The sequence below is a fragment of the Monodon monoceros genome, unplaced genomic scaffold (assembly GCF_005190385.1).
Source record: "Monodon monoceros isolate NGI ecotype Baffin Bay Population unplaced genomic scaffold, NGI_Narwhal_1 Super_Scaffold_18, whole genome shotgun sequence".
NCBI lineage: Eukaryota > Metazoa > Chordata > Mammalia > Artiodactyla > Monodontidae > Monodon > Monodon monoceros.
Window position 1 is genome coordinate 75,404,808 of NW_021703774.1, and position 6,000 is coordinate 75,410,807.

Consider the following 6,000-nt stretch of genomic DNA (forward strand, 5'->3'; position numbering starts at 1 on the left):
CTCTGTATGACAATATAATGGTGGATTTATGTTATTATATTATATTTGTTCAAGCCCATAGAATATACAACACCAAGAGTGAGCCCTAATGTAAAGTATGGACTTTGGGAGATAATGATGTGTCAGTGTAGGTTCTTTGATTGTAACAAATGTAACACTCTGGTGGGGGATGCTGATGATGTGGTAGGCTATGCCCGTGTGGGGCTGGGAGTACATGGGAAGTCTCTGTACCTCCCATCAATTTAACTTTGAAGCTAAAACTGCTCTAAAATTTAAAAAGTCTAAAAAAAATGGAATCAAAAAAATTTTTTCAGTAATTCTTTTTGTTAAAAAAACAAGGTGGAAGACTTGCTGTACTAAGCTACAACTGTGTTGTGTTGGTGTAAGAATAGTCAAGTAGGTGAATAGGGCACCACAGAGAATCCAGAAACTGGTTCATGCACACAAAGACATTTGATTTATGATGAAGCTGTCACTGCAAAGCACTTGGAAAAATAGCTTATCAATAAATGGTGCTGGGTGGAAAAAAACCCACAAAGCTTGATTCTTACTTCATATTCTACAAAATATGAATTCCAACTTATAGACATAAATGTACAAAAAATCCTAGATGGTGTAATAAGAAAAAGACCTGGGACTTCCCTGGTGGTCCAGTGCTTGTGGCTCTGCACTCCCAATGCAGGGGGCCCGGGTTCGATCCCTGTTCAGGGTACTAGATCCCGCATGCCTCAACTAAAGATCCCACACATGGCAATGAAGATCCCCCATGCCACAACTGAAGATCCCTCATGCGGCAACAAGGATCCTGTGTGCCACGGCTGAGATCCCGAACAGCCAAATAAATAAATAGATAGATAGATAAATAAATATTTTTTAAAAAGGAAAAGAAATGAGAGGTATTTAAACTGGAAAGGAAGAAATGTCCCTACTTGCAGAGAACACATTTGTCCATGTAGAGGATTCCAAGGAATCTACACAAAAAGCTACTAGAACTTACAAGTGATTAGCAAGGTCACAGTATAAAAAAGGTCAACATACAAAAATTAACTTGCATTTCTATATATTTGTAATAAACAATTGGAATCCAAAAGTTAAAAATGGTACCAATAGCTCTTCATAATTGAAGCACTAGGTGTAATTATAATAGGACATGCAGGATCTTTATTTTGAAAATCAAAAAATGTTGATGAAATAAAACAGAGAAGACCTAAATGAATGGTGAGACATACCCTTTTCATTGATTGAAAAATTCAATATAGTTAAGATGTCAATTCTCCCTAAGATGATATAAAGATTTAATGTAATCCCTATTAAAATCCCAGCAGAATTCTTTGCAAATATAGAAAAGATAATTCTAAAGTTCATATGGAAATGTGAAGAAGCTAAAGTAGACAAAACAATTTTGAAGGGCAAGAACCAGTTCAAAGACTCACATTACACATTAAGACATTAAGATATATCATAAAACGACAGTAAGGAAGACGGTGGTATTGGTGAAAGGATAGACACATAGATCAGTGGAACAGAATAGACTCCAGAAATAGACCTTCATAAATTCAGTCTATTGATTTTTAATGAAGATATAGAGGCAATTCAATGGAGAAAGGACAGTCTTCTGCACAAATGATCCTGGAAAAATTAGACATCCATATGCAAAAAAAAGTGAACCTTGACCTATATCTCACACCACATAGAAAATGAATTTAAAATGGACAATAGACCTAAGTGTAAGATGTAAAACTATAAAACTCTTCGAAGAAATTATAGGAGAAAATTTTCATGACATTGGGTGGGGCAAAAATTTCTTAATACAAAACCAAAAGCATAATCCATAGCAGAACAAATTTATAAATTAGACTTTGTTGAAACTTGAATCTTCTTCTCAAAAGACATTAAGAGAATGAAAAGACAAGCCATGGGCTGGGAGAAAAGTTTACTAATCATAAATCTGACAAAGAACATTTACCAAGAATATATAAAGAACTCTTAAAACTTGAAAAAAAAATACAATTAAAAAAAAGGGGGGGCTTCCCTGGTGGCGCAGTGGTTGAGAGTCCGCCTGCCGATGCAGGGGACACGGGTTCGTGCCCCGGTCCGGGAGGATCCCACGTGCCGCGGAGCGGCTGGGCCCGTGAGCCATGGCCGCTGAGCCTGCGCGTCCGGAGCCTGTGCTCCGCAACGGGAGAGGCCACAACAGTGAGAGGCCCGTGTACCGCAAAAAAAAAAAAAGTGGGCAAAAGATCTGAACAGACACTTCACCAGAGGAGATATATGGATGGCAAAAAACACATGATGAACCCATTAGTCATTATGGAAATGAAAATGAAAACCAAATGGGAAACTCTGGCACACTTATTAGAATGGCTAAAATAAAAAATAATGACAATACCCAGTGCTGGTAAGGATCTATAGCAACTGGAACTCTCCTACATTTCTTGTGAGAATGCAAAATGGAATAATCATCCTAGAAAACATGTTGATAGTTTCTAATAAAGTTAAACAAATACCTATGTGACCCAGCAATCCTACTTCTATGTATTTAGTCTAGAGAAATGAAAACACATGTCCACACAAAAACTTGTACATAAAGGTTCATAGCAGTACTATTCGTAACTGTCAAAAACTGAAAACAACCCAAAATCGCCTTCAACAGATGAATAGATAGACAACCGTGGTGTATTCATACAACAGAGTGCTACTCATCGGTAAAAAGGAATAAGCTATTAATACACAAAGAATATGGATGAATCTGAAATACATTATGCTAAGTGGAAGAAGCCAGTCTCAAAATGTAACATAATGTATATTTCCATTTATATGACATTCAGGAAAAGATAAAACTGTAGTAATGGCAAACAGATCAGTGGTTTCTGGGGATTAGGAGTGGGTTGAGAGACTGATTAAGGAGTGTTAGAATTTTTCTTTTTCTTTCTTGTGGTGGTGGTTATAAGGATCTCTGCATTATTAAAACTCATAAAGCAGTAAACCAAAAAAAAGAAAAAGTGAATTTGCTGTGTGTAAACTTTAAAATACTTAATAGATAAAAAAGTTGAGATATATTATTGAAACGGAGCAGGACCCTATGGTCCTTGCCCCACCCCCTGTCCTCAGCCTGCCTTTTGTCTGTGGAAAATCTTTAGCCAAAGAATAGGTTTGATCAGAGAAGTGAGGAAATGCAGAAACCAAGGAAAACAGTCAAAGGAGACCAAATAATAATAGTTTAATCATTAAGCACAGTCAAGGACCTTTAGTTCCTCCTTAAGGGCTATAGACAATATTCTGAGCCATGTCCTGTGAGCTGTTTTGCAGATACCAAAGCCCCCACCAGGTGGAGGAGGATGACTACATGATGACCAAATTGAAGCCATGACATAAGCTGCCACAGTTCCGAGAACTGGCCTCAAAGAAGTGGGAGCAAACTCTGGAACTAAAGATTAACTGTACTTAAAACAACCAAGGTGACACTGATCAGACCACCACATTACCGGTTTCAAGATGACTGTCAGAGCTGGCTGTGCTGTTCTGCTCCCTCCCTCTGCCTATACAGCCCTGAAACTCCCCTTTAAAAGCCCCTTCCCCTGAGCAGCAGTCGGGAGTTGGTTCTCCGACAGGAGCCCACCCTCTCCACTGGTTGCCGGGCTCTGAAATAAAGCAACCTTTCCTTTCCTACCAACACTTGTCTCTCAAGCGGCAAGCAGTCAGACGTGGGTTCAGTAACATGAGAGTTTAGACTCATCATCTTGGGTCAAACTGAAAGTCCACATAGCCTACAATTTTATGGCTGGTAGTGCAACAAAATAAGATAGTTGCTATTTATCCTCTCTGGCCCCATATATGCCAGTATATTTTAATGGTTATCTGTCATTCTGTTAGGCATTACTGACTCATTCTTACTCTGAAAACACATTTATTTTACCTTTTAAGCCATTTACTAAAGGTCACAGTAACATGCAGTAACATTTTTTATAAGTGGAAATTTAAAAAATCTAGAAGAATCAACTGAATAACTATTTGTACTAAAAAGACAGCTCAATAAAGGGGCAGAATATAAGATCAACATACACAAATTGATGTTTTTTCCTATATACCAGTTAAAAAAGTAAGAGAATAAAAGATCCCATTAACAATAGCAGGAAAGGGGGCTTCCCCTGTGGTGCAGTGGTTAAGAATCCGCCTGCCAGTGCAGGGGACAAGGGTTCAATCCCTGGTCTGGGAAGACCGCATATGCTGCGGAGCAACTAAGCCCATGTGCCACAACTACTGAGTCTGCACTCTAGAGACCTCGAGCCACAACTACTGAGCCTGCGAGCTGCAAGTACTGATGCCCACGCGCCTAAAGCCCGTGCTCCACAACAAGAGAAGCCACTGCAATGAGGAGCCTGCGCACCTCAATGAAGAGTAGCCCCCCACTCACCACAACTAGAGAGAGCCAGCACACAGCAACGAAGACCCAATGCAGCCAAACAAAATAATAATAAATGAAAAAGAGTCCCTGGAATTCCCTGACGGTCCGGTGGTTAGGACTCCACACTCTCACTGCTGAGGGCCCGGGTTCGATCCCTGGTTAAGGAACTAAAATCCCACAAGCTGTGCAGTGCAGCCAAAAAAAAAAGAGTCCCTATCTTTGCAGGTGCAATGGAAAAAGTAGCAGCTCAAATAAAAATTATAAAAAAACGAAAACGAATAAAACCTATAGCAGGAAAAACTAAACATTTCCTAAGAATAAACAAAAAAGTAATACGCAAGACCTATTTGAAGAAAACAATAAAACCTGACTAAAAGACATAAAATATGACTTGAATAAATATCTTGTTCCCAGGTAGGAAATCTTAGTATTGTACAAATTATTAAGTTTGCCAGTCTCCCAACATTAATTGGTAATGTCAAGGCAATCCAATCAAAATTTCAGTTGAATTTTTATGGACTTTGATGAGTTGATTCTCAAATTTGTATTGAATACTGGAAAAGAAAATGTGTCAAAAAATTAAAAGAAAGACAAAAATTGAAAAGAAATATTTAAAAACAAACTAGCAGTATAGTGATTGAAAATGTGGTATAGTTGTGTAAAAAGATAGCCTCATGTACATAAAGGAATTTAGTTTGCAATAAAGATGTTAGTTTTTAATCATTGTAAGAAAGGATGAATTATCAATAAATAATGTTTGTTATCTATTTGGGGAAAAAGGTAAAGTTAAGTCCTGACTCTGCATTGTATCAAATTCCAGAGACAGATATAAAAAACAAAACTAGAGAACTACTAGGAGAAAATATAAGAAAATATTTGTATAGTCTTGGAGAAAAGGAAGGCATTTATAATAAGTTAAGAGTCTAAAATCCAAGAACAGTGAAGGAGAAGTCTTACACATGCAAATTCAAAACTTCTGTATATAAATAATAATAAATAAGGAATTCAACAAAAGGTTAAAATTCAAAATGTGTGAAGAGCTTCACACAACTATTAAAAAAAGACAAGTAGGACAATAGAAAGATAAGCAAATGATATGAACAGACCATTCAAATAGAAGGAGCTAAAAACAGCCAATTAGTTTATAAAATGATCTTCAATCAGACATGTAACCAAAGAAATTTTAGGTAATGTGATATCTGTTTTCCTCATCAGATTGGAAAACAAAACAAAAAGACTAGTCATATCCAGAACTGGAGAAGTGGTGGAAGTGGGCATGCTCATCTACTGTGGATGGAAGATAAATTGATTAAGCCTTCATGTGCTACAAGTCTGTGAGTTCCTTTTACCACCAATTCCCTTCCAGGATTTCCTGCAGAAATAGTTACATGTGTATAAACAAAGATGTTTATTGTAGCATTGTTTGGGCTATAACTTAGGTGCTGGAGCCGGACTATGTGGATTCTACCAGTAACTACTTTTCTGACCTCAGGCAACTTAATATTTTTGTGGCTCAGTTTTCTAATCTGTAAAATGAGGAATAGAATATTACCTACCCTGTATATTGTTGTGAGGAACAAAGAAAATAATATACA